This window comes from Rhincodon typus, chromosome 1 (assembly GCF_021869965.1).
Source record: "Rhincodon typus isolate 14 chromosome 1, sRhiTyp1.1, whole genome shotgun sequence".
In the NCBI taxonomy this organism is placed as follows: Eukaryota; Metazoa; Chordata; class Chondrichthyes; order Orectolobiformes; family Rhincodontidae; genus Rhincodon; species Rhincodon typus.
This window is the reverse complement of record NC_063332.1, coordinates 114,991,100-115,005,837: the sequence shown is the minus strand read 5'-3', so window position 1 is coordinate 115,005,837 and position 14,738 is coordinate 114,991,100. Positions and strand designations below refer to the sequence as shown.

The 14,738-nt window shown below is 39.9% G+C and overlaps 1 long non-coding RNA gene across 1 annotated transcript in view; it reads left to right on the top strand.

Moving 5' to 3' along the window:
* LOC125484639 overlaps positions 1 to 14,213 on the top strand; it is a 162,624-nt gene extending 148,411 nt beyond the window's left edge. The window contains exon 3 of the long non-coding RNA XR_007263524.1: positions 14,126 to 14,213. This is a non-coding gene — a long non-coding RNA (uncharacterized LOC125484639). The remainder of the gene's footprint in view (positions 1 to 14,125) is intronic.
* Positions 14,214 to 14,738: the final 525 nt, after the last annotated feature.

Genomic DNA, 14,738 nt, shown 5'->3' with positions numbered 1-14,738 from the left:
CAGAGGAGGGTAAACTACAATCCCTAAAGTAGTAGGACAACTGGGAAGTCTTAGAGTAGAAAACCTCATCCTGGGAGCAGATGCGGCAGAGGCGGAAGAATTGTGAGTATGCGATGGCATTCTTGCAAGAGGGTGAGTGAGAGGAGGGGTAGTCGAGGTAATTGTGGGAGTCATTGGGTTTGAAATGGATGCAGTGGTGAGTCAGTTAGCTGAGATGGAGATGGAGAGGTCCAGGAAGGGGAGGGAAGTATCTGAAATGGTCCAGGTGAATTTGAGGGCATGATGGAAGGTGTTGGCGACGTTGATGAGCTGTTCGATCTCCTCACCGGAGCATGAGGCAGCACCGATACACTCATCAATGTAACGGAGGAAGAGGTAAGGAATGGTGTTGGTATAGTTGTTGAAGAGGGACTGTTCCACAAATCCTACAGAGAGGCAGGCGTAGATCGGGCCCATGCACGTGCTCATGGCCACCCCTTTGGTTTGGAGGAAGTGGGAGGAATCAAAGGAAAAACTGCTGAGGCTGAGGACCAGTTCTGCCAAGCGAATGAGCGTGTCAGTGGAGGGGGACTGGTTGAGCCCACGTGACAGGAAGAAGCAGAGGGACTTTAGACCATCCTTGTGGGGCATACAGATGTACAGGGACTGAACGTCCATGGTGAAGATGAAGTGCTGGGGGCCAGGGAATTGAAAGTTTTGGAAAAGGTGGAGGGTGCGGGTTGTGTCCCGAATGTAGGTAGGGAGTTCCTGGACCAAAGGGGAAAGAACGGAGTCAAGGTAGGAGGGGATGTGCTCAGTAGGGCAGAAGCAGGCAGAGACAATGGGTCGGCCTGGGCAGTCGGATTTAGTTCCCCAACCCCACACCACAGGTTAGAGGCTGTGGACAGGAGATCTCCTGAGCTGATGAGATTGTTGATGGTGAATTGGGTGTACTGGTTGTGTTAGGAATCAGTGCAGGTGTAGTCTATAGCCATGCATAACCACGAGTTGTCCTAGTCAGTGACCATGAAGCACAGTGGGCAGAAAGAGTTAGTAACTTGAAAGGACAAGGGCAGTAAGAAGCCTTGCATTATATTGATGTTAATGATGCCCAAACTTACAGGCTATGACCATTTGTACAAAGTGTGTACTCTGGCAGAATTGGATTGAGTGATGGTCCTGTCTCTGTAAGGTAGCAGAGAGTAGATGGTGGCACTTAACCTTGCACAGTGCAGGGGATCATTGACTATTTTTTTCCTGCCGTACTTGCTGTCCATTTTATGGTAGCTAATGACACGATCCAATGCTGCAACCTCTGCTCAAGCTGGATGAGTCTCATGGGAAGGTGTCCAGTTGTGGTCCCATGGGAAGACTATGCCTTTCCAACAATGATCCCATCCGGCAGCATCTGCAGGGCGACATCAGTAAACTGGAGAATCATTGGAATTTCTTAGCTGGCATTTCAGGTGTGGCCATCACAGGCTGACGTGAAGGACTTGGCTTGCAGTAGTATCTGAAAATGTGTCCAGCTGGTGTTTAAATGTGGCGCAAGAACCTTAGACACAATCTGTAATGAGAATTCCAATTCGTTATGCAATTACCTGAGTGGACTGTGTTTACATAATGAGCTGAAAAGTTAACTCGCTCCAGGTGATAGCAGATATGATGCCATCCAATACTTTAACTATGAAATGAAAATGCCATTCTATCAGTACATAGATATATCTTCAAATAAAGACTCACTTTATTGTTTTGCCAATCTTGTACATGATTGGCATTTTGATGTCTTAAAATAATTGTTACACAAAGCAATCCCTTTTTATTGTACTACAGTGAAATGTGGATGAATCAAGCAACAACCAGGAAGGAGTTTTTTTTTAAAATAATGAAATCCATCAAATTAACAGCAGAGCCAGACGATTTGGCCTAGCTGGTCTATGCCAGTGTTGATGCATCACGCAAACTTCTTCTGAACCCCCTTCCTCAAACTTTGTCAGCAGAGCATGTGGTTCTTTCCTTAATACGGTTCCTCAGGTGTTTAACTAGCTTTCCCGTAAAGTGCAATGCTATTCACCTTAACCACTTGTGATTGTGGGCTTCCTTTACCGATGTATACGTAAAGACATTTGTCCCAGATTCACTATCGAAATATGAGTGACTACCTTAAATTTATGGTTCTTAATTTCAAACTTCTTTCCCTGTTCTTAAACAACTCAATTGTTAATCTTTTTTCTGCCAGAGGAAAGAGCTGTAGCCTGTTCAGTCATTCCTGAGAGCTTTAACCTTTCATTCTGGAAACAGCCTTATATGCCTTATTTTGTATCTTCTCAAGAGTCTCAATATTCGTTTTTGTAATGCAGAAAGCAAAACTGTGCATAGAACACGGAGTGAGATCTAACTAAGATAGTTTTTCCATCTGGTAGCAATTGAGTGCACAAATAAATTAATCAGACAGCAGTGTTGGAGAGAGATGACAGAGCATTTCAGTGCCTGCAATATCATTCTCAACTCCTGGATAACATGCGTGAGGAAAATTCTGCATTGTCACCAGAACTTCGTAAAGGATAAGGTTTCTCATTGTTGAATTTAGAATTGTGAATTGTTTATAATGCCCAGAATGACATAACATCTAAATTATTTATTGGTATTCTAAATACCTGGTGTCAATATATGACTATTTTAGTATTTGTAATGCTCATAAGGAAGTTGACAAAATAAAGGAATGGCTGTTGAAAAACAGTGGATACATTTATGAATTATAACTCAACTATACAATCTATTGAGAAACCCAGAAAGTTAGTTTCAGCAACATTTAGGGATAGATGCTTAATTGAGTGTCACTGTTAGCTGAGTGGGAATACTTTCAAGTTCAATTTCAACTCCAGGATTTGAGCACATGATCTAACTTGAAACTTCAGTCATACTGAGGGAGTGCTGCAATGTTGGAGAATGTCAGTTGGATAAAATTAGTCACTAATTATCCTCTGAGATTAACATAATGTGTTCCTTTTCAAGAAGATTTGTAGCTCAGTTTGTGGATGAGTTTGTAAACATGCTCGCCGAGCCGGTGGGTTTGGTTGCAAACATTTCGTCACCCGGCTAGGTAACATCGTCAGTGCGTCTCCGGTGAAGTGTCGGTGTTCTGTCCCACTTTTTCTTTGTATGCCTCAGTTTATTGGGGTGTTTGGTACCACTTCCAGTTCTGTTTCTCTGTGGTTTGTACACAGGGTCTAATTCAATGTGTTTGTTGATGGCCTCCAGGAATTCCCTGGCATGTCTCTGTTTGGCTTGTGCTATTATCGATGTGTTGTCCTAGTCAAATTTGTGTCCCTTGTTGTCCGTGTGTCCTAAGACCGTGGAGAATTGGTTGTGTCTCTTGGTCGCTAGTTGGTGTTCATGTATCCGCATTGTTAATTTTCTTCCAGTTTGGCCCATGTAATGTTTCTCACAGCCCTTGCATGTTATTTTGTATATTACACCGGTTTTGCTGATTTTGGGTATGGGATCCTTTACATTCGTCAGTACCCATCATAGGGTGGTTGTTGGTTTGTGGGCTACCCTGATACCTAAGGGTCTGAGAAATCTTGTCGTGATCTCTGAAATGTCCTTGATGTACGGTAGGGTGATTAGTGAGTCTGGTCATGTTGTATCTTCCTGTTGTGGTCTGTCTCGGAGGCAATGACGGATTGTGCTTTTCGGGTATCCATTCCCTTTGAAGGCTCCGTAAAGGTGTTCCTTTTCTGCTTTGTGTAGTTCCGTGTTGCTGCAGTATGTTGCAGCTGGTTTAAATAGTGTCCTGATGCAGCTTTGTTGACTGTGAGAAACATTACATAGACTAAACTGGAAGAAAACTGACAATACGGATACACGAACACCAACTAGCCACCAAGAGACACGACCAATTCTCACTGGTCTCACCTCACATGGACAACGAGGGACACAAATTCGACTGGGCCGACACATCCATAATCACACAAGCCAAACAGAGACACACTAGGGAATTCCTGGAGGCCTGGTATTCTAACTAGAACTCCATCAACAAACACATTGAATTAGACCCTGTGTACAAACTACTGAAAAACAGAACCGGAAGTGATACCAACCACCCCAACAAACTGAGGCATATAAATAACAAGTGGAACAGATCACCAATGCTTCATTGGATGTGCACTGACAACGTTACCTAGCAGGGTGATGAAATGTTTGCAACCAAACCCACTGGCTCAGCGAGCATGTCGACAGCCTCATAATGTATTCCTTTACTTCTTCTTTCCATTCTTTTTCTGTATTTTACTAGAGATGATGATCAGGGAATAAAATCTTCAGTAAAATAACAGATGAAATCCCTGTTAAAAATATTAAATCTTCAACTGTTAGCATCTGTTGTAGCTGATTTTATTCTCAAAAAGGTGCACACAACTACAGTGTGCTCAACTGGACCAGTACTTTTAATGCTGAAGCCACCTTTCTTTATTCATTTCAATATTTAATTGGCTGTAAAGTGCTTTGAGATGTCTGCTGGTCATGAAATGTGTCATATCAATTTAAGTTGTGTTTTTCTGAAAGTAAAAAGCTCATATTTATATCGCACCTTTCCAAATCTCAGGATATTCTAACACACTTTGCTGCCATTTAAGTACTTGTGAAGTGTAGTCAGTGTTGTAATGTTGGAAACACAACAGCCATTCTGTGCACAACAAACTCCATCAAAGGTGATGACAAGCGGGTAGTCTGTTTTTGTGATGTTGATTGAGGGATAAATATTAACGAAGATACTGAGAAAACATCTCCCCCGCTGTTCTTTGAAATAATGCTGTGGGATTTTTCGTATCCACCTAAGAGAGCAGTTGTGGACTCTTTTATGAAGATAATGATGCTGACAAATGGGACATTCTTTTGTTGTTATACTGGAATGACAACTAAAATGTTTTGTCGTCTAGTCTCTGGAGTGGAACTTGAACCCACAACCTGTGATTATGAGGCAAGTGCGCTACCAACTGATCTATGGCTGATATAATTTTCAAATTTACATCAGTGGTTCCTATATACATGAAAGCCTAAGGGTCAGGTGCCTTTGCTTTACATTGTTAAACTGCTTAGAATAATTATGGGAAATATCTATTCATTGGATGCATTAAGTTAAGACATGAAAAGCTGATAAATCACATGTTAGTGGTGGCAAGTGCAGCCAATTATCCAAAAGCAATCTAAAGAGGCTTAATGACCACACCGAGGACAATAATGCTCTTAGCATTTAAAGCAATTACAGTACTAAGTTTATTATATTTAACTAACCAATTATCATGTAATGAACGCAAGATGAAGAATTGATGTGGTCACTATTTGTGCAATATGCTAAGTTGTGCAGCCATTGGATATTATGGACCAGTAGCAACAACAGTAGAATTGTTTATAAGCACATTTTGTATCTTATGGTTGTTAGTGGAAAATTCTACAGTGACTGGCTCCATTCACAGGTTCTTCAGTGAAGAACAACTATATATTTACCGCAAGCTTTGGCTGACATCCTGGTAAGTGTCAGGTAATCTTCATATTGTGTAAGCATCAGTTGATGATCATTCCCAATGAGGAAAAGCCCAAATATCTGTACTGATTTTCAATTGGATCATTAACATAGAGTCCCCCATCATTGGCATTTGACTGCTGGTATGGTTGAGGTGCTGTTATGGTTGAGAGGCATTGTACTGGGTGGGAGGGTGGATAGGGTCTTGGGAGATAGGTGAGACCTGGGAAGATGATGGGGAATTTTTTGGTTGAAAGAGATGGTATGGGTGTGGATATGGAGGGGGAATAGATATATGGGTTTATAATTGTGGGATGGGAGTGGGTTTGGGTTGAGAGATGGATGGTGCTTATGTGCTGTTGGGGAATGTATTGCACAAATGTGGGGATTGTAAAAACAAAGTTGCTGGAAAAGCTCAGCAGGCCTGGCAGCATCTGTGAAGGAGAAAACAAAGTTAATGTTTCGGGTCCAGTAACCCTTCCTCAGAACACGAACCGGACCCAAGATGATAACTCTGTTTTCTCCTTCACAGATGCTGCCAGACCTGCTGAGCTTTTCCAGCAACTTTGTTTTTGTTCCTGATTTACAGCATCCGCAGTTCTTTTGGTTTTTATTTTGTGGGGATTGTAGTATAGGTTTGGCATGAGGGATGGAAATAGAGGTGGGGAGGGTTAGGGTCGGGTAAACTGGCAAGAACATGTCAACTTGTTGCTACAAACTATGTACAAGTTGGACACTGTGCGATAGGTGATTCATGATTTCTTAAAGCTTCTCCATCACTTGCAAGGTCTGTGTCAGTAGTGTGACAGAATAACCCCTGTTCAGTGAGACGGATACATGTGCAATAACACTCAAGAATTTTAACTTCATTCGATGCGGAGAAGACCAGATGTGCGATGACCCTACTTGGAATGATCATCAACTGATGAAGATTATCTGATACTTATCAGCCTGAGCCAGGATGTCAGCCAAATCTTGTGGTGAAGATGAAGTTGTTCGTTGCTGAAGAGTCTGAGAATGGAGCCGGTCACTGTAGAATTTTCCACTAACGACCATAAGGTTACAAAATGTGCTGACATACAATTCAACTGTTGCGGCTGCGGGCGCATATTATCTAATGATTGTCCAACTTAGCATGCTTTCAAATAGTGACCACATTAATTCTTCATCTTGTGTTCATTGCATAAAAATTGGTTCGGTTCAATGTCCACCACGTACACCATTCTCATCCTTTGGCTGCAGTGTGACATCCTACAGCATGTGATGCAGCATTTCAGCAAGATACCTCAATAACAATTGTCATGACATGTCCATTGGTGGCAATCAGGACAGAGAAGCATGATAATGGAAACAGCATCGCACCTAAGACAGGTAACATCCCGAGTTAGCCAAACGTCACCAGTTTCTTCACTGTCACTGAGTCATAAGTTGAGATTCTATAGTTAACGGTGCTATTGTGGGGATATGATTTGCATGCAGTGTTGAATAAGAAGGCACTCCAGCACTCTTTGGGGGAAATTAGGTTTGAGCAGTAAATGCCGCTATGCCATCATGTTAATTTTTAAAGCTATTATTAATGAAGAACATTTTTGTTTATATTTCTGGTGAAATTGCAGTAATATCCGAAAAAGATTCCACTGCTGCTTTGGGTAGAAAAGCTGACTGAACTAATTATTGTTATCAGTCCATGTACACTGCAGCAAACCACTCTCACTCTCCCTCCCTCCCCCCCTCTCTCTCTCTCTCTCTCTCTCTCTCTCTCTCTCTCTCTCTCCCCCCGCCTCCCCCCCCTCCCACCCACCAACACCGCCCCCCCACTCCCCCCCATGGGCATTCTCTGCCCTCTTTTAAGATGTAAAATACTTGTGAACAGACTTGAGAAAATCATTTCTTATTTAGTCCCGATACGGTGAAAATCCCTTCCAAATTAACTTATCATTGCTAATTTACAAATAGTGAAACTGAAACTGAATGTGATCTATTCTTCATGGCAACCAAAGTATATTTAACTTTTTTACAATAGAGGGCAATTTACCTAGTGGTGTGATATTGAAGTTATGAGTGTGTCTTTTACATCAGAAAAAAATAATGTAATTTTTTTTTAATTTAGACATGTAGTTGCTCCTGAAATAGAGTTGCAGTACTCAAACTAATAGAACATATACAGCTGCATTTTGAATAATGCCACAGCCAAACTTGACATAAAAGTTAAGTACTTCGATGTCTGCGGCTGCAAAGAGGGCTAGGCTTCAATATTATGCAGTCATTAAGCTATGGGCACATTGGAGATAGCAAGAACTGCAAATACTGGAGTCAGAGTCAATACAGTGTGGAGCTGGAGGAACACAGCAGGTCAGGCAGCATCAGAGGAGATGGGGCATTGACATTTTGGGCCTAGGTTAGGCCCGAAATGTCAACTTTCCTGCTCCTCTGATGCTGCCTCACCTGCTGTGTTCCTCCAGCTCCACATGTTTTGAGCTATGAGTGCATGGTAGCTACTTAACAGTAGATAGCCACTAAGGCTGTTTGATGTCACAATCTGACCTCTCAGTATGCCCACTAGGGACATCGCGCAAACTGCAACGGACATGGCCAGAGATCATGTTGTCCACCACATTTGGAAAGTCTCCAGCAGTGCTACAGATCTGATTTGCACATCACAATGTATGTTATAGGATCTTGGTTTACATAGTGGAAGTTTTTAGTGCTTGAAGTAGGCAGTTCTCCAGCCACTTAGTGGAAGGCCACTTTGGATCTCTAAGCTGATGTGCCCAATGTGCTGCTTCATTCCTTACAATGCTACTGTTATTTGTGAAATTTACAGACAAATCCAAAGGAATCCAGTTGTGCTTCTGGTGGACATTTCATTTGTTGCAGAATTTAAAAATGCTGTTTATTTCATGTATTTGCTGCCAATGGATACATATCAGAATTGCAGTCATAATTATTTTGTCCATAGTACAGTTATAAGGCACAGGTTTTGGAACATGTTCCATTTAAACAGCATTCAGTGCTTTTTTGATTTAAATGATAAAACAGTTTGTTTGTTAGAAATATAGGAATATAAATAAGGGCCTGCCTTTATCCATCATGGCTCCTCTGTGCCTTTACTCCATCTACCTGTCTTACTTCTGTAAATATTAACCCCTTTACCTAACAAAAATATGGCTTAATTTTGACAGTTATAATGACTTAACTGCAATAGGTTTTTCTTTTGAGGAGGAAAGTTCTGGATTTCCTCCATGCTTTGTATGGAGAAGTGTCTCTGTTTTCGCCTCTGATTGGCCCAGCTCTAAATTTAATATTGTGATCTTTTGCAGTGAACTCCCCCAAAAAAAAATCATTTTACTCCATCAACCCTATCTTTCAACCATCCTACTATCTGAGTTAGATCCCCAGTTAATCTTTTATATTCAAGAACATACTGACCTCAGAGTTTGCAAACTGCAATCATAATTTAACTGTTTTTAGTCCCAGTATCATTGTGATGAATCTACTCTGCACCACCTCATTTCCTTTAAATTCAAAGTGGATGACCTTACTCCTTCTCATATTGAACTCCATCTGCCGCAGTTTTGCCCAATTACTTAACATACCATTATTCCTTTAAATTTTCCACTCCCCATCTATATTATTTATTGCACCACTTAACTTAGTAAAACCAGCAAACTCCGACATCTCGCTCTTTTTTCCTTCATCCAAATCATTTTATTAATTTGACCATTTTTCACACTAGCCATTCTGCACAAAATCATAAGATCTTCCAATGAATAATGGTTCATAAATCCCAGATGCCAAGAAAGAATTTCTCATCAATATGTTAGAATGTTTAAATATTCCACTTCAGCAGCAAAACCTTGTATTTCTGCTGTGTGGTGCAAATTGGTCTGTGCCTGTTCAGTCATCTACAAACTGCAATGAGAATTTAACAATAAAGACTCCATGTGTCAACAGAAGTCTTAGTAGGGCAGTTGTCATCACTACATCCTTGTGTGCAATAAGACACACAGTAGTACTAGAGAAATTCGATGAGCAATGCTTTTGCAACGTTCTCCAGATTCAATGGCATCACTGCCAAACAAATGCTAATATCCTTCTTGAAGCCAGTTCTACAAGCTTCCAGGCAAAACTCCAGTACAGTCAACAACAATGGATGCCACACGTTCTCCCAATGGCCTTAAAGTGTCTCCGTCATGAGTCCTGTTTCTTACCTCTCAAATGGGCAGTCTTCCAGGGCAGTACAAAGTAAAGATACTCGGAAGTTCGCTTTGAAATATGACAGCATTGACATGACCAGGAAGAGCTTATTAGCAATCTTTCAAGATAATGACTTGATGATCCCCTGGTTATGCGGTCGAGAACCAGTGGTCACTGTCTCCGTATAAATCTAAGACATTTAGGATTGAGATGAGGAGGAAAATCTTCACTCAGAATGTGGTGACTCTTTGGAATTCTGTACTCCAGAGTGCATTGGAAGCTCCGTCATTAAATAAGTTCAAGAGATAGATCGATAGATTTCTAGTTACTAATAATAGCAAGGGACGTGAGGATTGTGTGGAAATATGGTGTTGAGGTGGATGATCTAGAATGATAGAGAGGTTGAATGGCTTATTCTGCTTCTGTGTTCCTATTCAATTGCAACTGCTTGCTGTTGAAGATGAACACTTCACAATAAGCTGCCGACATGAGTAAATGTATATTTTAGTTCTTCTCATTTCTTTGTGGACAAGCCTTTAGATTTGTGTTTAGACATTTTGAGTCTGTGCCTACCCTGAATGTGTTATCTTTCCTCAGCACATACTTGATGGATTGTTACAGTCTTTGTGTTGATATACACTTAGGATAATGCTATTGCATAACGTATCATCCATCTTACACTTCAGCTTTACTTGTATGTGATCACTGTGCTTTCTGGGAGAGTTGATTGATGAGATTGCATCTTCTCTGAGGTGCAAGACAGCATCAGATTTGAAGTTCCCTATGTCTGGGTACAATTGTTGCCAGTCCTGAACTGACTGACTGTGAGTATTCTTGTGCTATTCTGTAGCATTTAGTATCTAGGTGATCTTGTGAATGGTCACAATATTGAGATCCATACACGCTATTATTCCTGCTAGTCTATTTGTGTGATCCTGGTGGAATGCTTGTGGTTTCTATGCAGATTTGCCATCACCATATCCATCTTTTTCTAAAGTAGGTTGTATTACTGACTTCCAATGATCCAGATACATATCTTTCAGCATTCTGACTGGCAGGATGTTTGTCCTAGCTTCCGTGCTGACTTTGATCCTGAGTATGTGGTTTGCCAATTTTCATTGGGCATATGATGGCGAAAGCTTTGAAATGTTTGACTTTGATTACACAATATCTCACATTTGCAAAGAGGAAAGCCTGAATCTTTCCCCTGATAACTTGTGCAGCTAATCTCATGCACAAGCTTGTGTTGTATGAGGGTCTCTAATATATTCCTTGTTGTTACTGCTAGGATGTACCATCATCTTTTTGTTTGTTTGCATTCTACTATCATCTCTGGTTGAATCTTTGAATGCAGATTTTCTTGTACAGGTGAGCCCAGTGTCCTTTTGTAGACATCTCTAGCAAAGATCTCTTGCAGGATAGATTCACTGTGGCACAGTAAGTCATGTTTCCCATACAGTTGACGTTTTTTGTGCATCCTAGGCAATGTGCCGATTCAAGGAACTTAACCTAAAGATTGCAAATGTTGTCTGACTACAATGACTGTGTTTTGCTAATTTTAAATGGTATGACAATATTGTGAAATTTCTTTTTCTGCAAGATATTTTCCCGAAAAGTTTCAAGAGGCATTGAAGCTATAACCAGCTGTACTTTGCACACAGTCAGCTCAGTCTCTGAAACATTGCAGTACTTGTCTTTGGTGTGCACCTTGTGACAATCTGAGCAATTGATCTTTGTTGTGTTGCCTACCAGACCTCAGCTCTTGATTGGCAAAAAATTCCAAAGTTCACTTTTACACAAAGCTTATTTTCCAGCATTTCATGTTGAGACGGGTCTTAAGTATTGATTCTGTGCAATCCCTCATTTCCAAAGGCAATTTTTATTTTCACTGTTTATTTATCTAGTTCAGCAACAAATGATCCTGAGAAGCTTGGCTCCATCCTTTATTTACAGGGCCTAAATTCAGGTTGGAACACCTGTGTCCTGCTAATTCGTGCTCCTGTATTTGGTCATAACATTTCTAATGACCCCTGCCTTTTGCAAATTCAGTTGTTATGCAGTGGATGTATAATAGGTTTACTGTGCTAGCATAAGGTTAAGCCATGTGGTCATTCAACAATACAGCTGTCATGATTCTTCTATTTTTCAAGAAAAAAATCTGTCTGCTGTTTTCAGCTGTGGCTCTTTTTTTTTGCCTTGTCCACAGCTCAATTTGAAACCAATTCTCTGCCTTAGCAGACTCTCACAGCAAATCGGTTCCAAAGTATGGTTATATTGGACTCAAATCGTAACTGCATTTCTCTCCTCACAAATGTTGCCAACCCAGCTATGTTTATTCAGTAATCTTGTCGTTATTTTCCAGAATCCACAAAACTTTTTTTTTATTATAAATTAAGTACTTACTACTCTTGTAGTGTTTTTTTTTCCCTCTGTGGTCCCAGTGTAAATGTAACTTCTGCACTGATTCAAACATCTGATGTAAGGTCTTCTGTAGTTTTCAAACTCAACTACTGCCTTTGTTCCTTTAAGAAAGTACCCTGTGCTGCTAATGTCGTATTTCTTGTCTTTTTACTAAATAGCACAGATTGAGTAGTGTGGTTGCAGTTTACATGAAAATTTCCTGTAGGTTTTATTTGAACAGTTCAGACTACAACTTACATTTATGGATAACTATATAAGTATTCCCCTCTAGATTGCTTCTGCTGGAAGGCACATGGCAGCTGGTCAGATGCTTTCATCTTGGTCCTTAATTTTATCAGCTTTTAAAACAGGACAGCTCTTGAATGACTAATATATAAGCCATAAAAACCGAAAGAACTGCAGATGCTGTAAATCAGGAACAAACACAGAAGTTGTTGGAAAAGCTCAGCAGGTCTGGCAGCATCTGTGAAGAGAAATCAGAGTTAACATTTCAGGTCCGATGACCTTTCCTCTGAACATAAGCCATTACTTGTTTCTTTTTGTCTGAGATAGTCTTGTATATCATGTTGTGTGTGATGATGTAAGAGTGACATTCGTAGTCATGTGTTAGACTCTGCGAAGACAAAAATAGCAGACTATCCCAGAGAGAGATGTGCAACGTCACAATAGAGTATGTATTGTAATGTAAATAAAAGGGATTGTGTAGAAACTGACCAGAGTTAGACTGCTGCTGTTCCTGGGTAGAAGAAACTTTGTTAATATGTATTAGGTCATAATATTACCCTAAGAAACAATCAAATCAGATCAAAGCACTCACTGTTCCTTTTGTTCTGTTCCAATTTAGAAGGAAACAATTTCACTGTCTGATTATAGAGTCAGAGTCATACAGCACGGAAACAGACCCTTTGGTTCAACTTGTCCATGCCATTCCCAGTTTCCCAAACTAAACTAGTCCCATCTGTCTGCTTTTGATCCTTCTAAACCTTTTCTATTCATGTACCTGTCCAAATATCTTTTAAATATTAAAGAAGTTCCTAGTTTATCAGACTGAAAGTGAAAGTAAATTAGAAAGGGTAAACTGTTAATTCTATGAAATTGAATGCAAAATGGATGGATAGACTTAGCAGCAATATTACAGGGAAATCAGTAAGTGACAGACATAATAAATAATTTTATATCAATTATCATGAATGATGGTTGTGAATAAATTATAGATACATATGACTAGTTCAAGAATCCCTGTACAGGGAAAAAAATATGAAATAGTGTTCTTGACGAAGTTGTTATATTAGGACTTTAGTTGATAAGTAAGAGGTCCATGTGCCTATGATTTTATCCTTCTTAAATTACGTCCAGAAAACTAGGCTGGAGCACAGACCTCCATCTCCAAATTCCTTACATAGATTCACAATTTTTAGATGCTCTTGGGCAGCTTTGGAATGCTGATTCAGAAAGTCTAATGCTAACAGAAGTCAATAAATTACAGATTATGCAAAGACCTTACACAACTGAGGGCTAAAACATACCTTTTTCCCCCAAAACTAGGGGGTAAGTGCTCTGATTTTGTCAACTTGAGTAACTGCCAACTAAAATAGTAAGTGTGACTGATTTTGTGCCATGTAATTTCTTGAAAACAATATTCGTATTGGGAGCAAAAGAAAACTGACCAAACTGACACCTGTATCAATTCACTTTGAGTATCTCAAGTAATTAGTGAGCTGATTTCGGATTGGGGCACAGATGTTTATCAAATGTGTGAAAAATTAGCAAATGTTTCCATAATTTCATTCAACAAGAAGATCAAGAGAGATGTATAAAGGGCGCCTGGTCTTTTATTTTCCACTATTACTTCAAGTCAACAATATTCCCCTTCTTTATTTAAAATAATAGTGCTACCTACTACAACAATGTTTCTCTATGGTAACATAATATTCCTTATCTGTTTAGAATGTTTACCAAAATCCCATTGCTCTAATTTTATTTCTTTTCTTCATCAAATTGCAGATGGAGAGAAGGAAGACCCCCAGATTCCCTGCACAACATAGTCAAAGCTCCTTGTAGAACAAAGTTCATAATCACCAAGTAACTGAGGATTTGTGAATCGTAACTCTGTCTCCAGAGACAGGTTTGTTTAATCCTGATGCATTGACTAAATTCTGTCTTCCCTGATGTGCGAATTTTTCTGATAGCTATGTGTATTTTTCTATTTAACTGTCAGTTTTGATACCTGAGAGACAAAATAAAACTTCAGAGCTCTGGTCATGCATCATAACAAAGATGCTGAGTAAATTTTTTATCCTTTTCCTGGAACTCAGCTCAGGTTTAATCCTTTAACTTGAATTGAAAATGCATGGGTTCGAGCCACTCCATATAGGCAAGTGCTTTAATCAAGGCTGATGTGTCAGTGCAATGCAAAGGAAGTTTGTATTGTTAGAAGTGCCATCTTTGATTATATTGAGGCTATGTCAACTCTCTCAGGATGCAAAAAATCTCAAGATGGTATGGAAAGTAAAGCAGAATAATTCTCTCAATACTGTATTTGGCTTAATGTTTGTTCCTCAACCAACAATCAATGACATAAATTATGTGTACTTATTCCACTTCAAGAGCAAGTTCC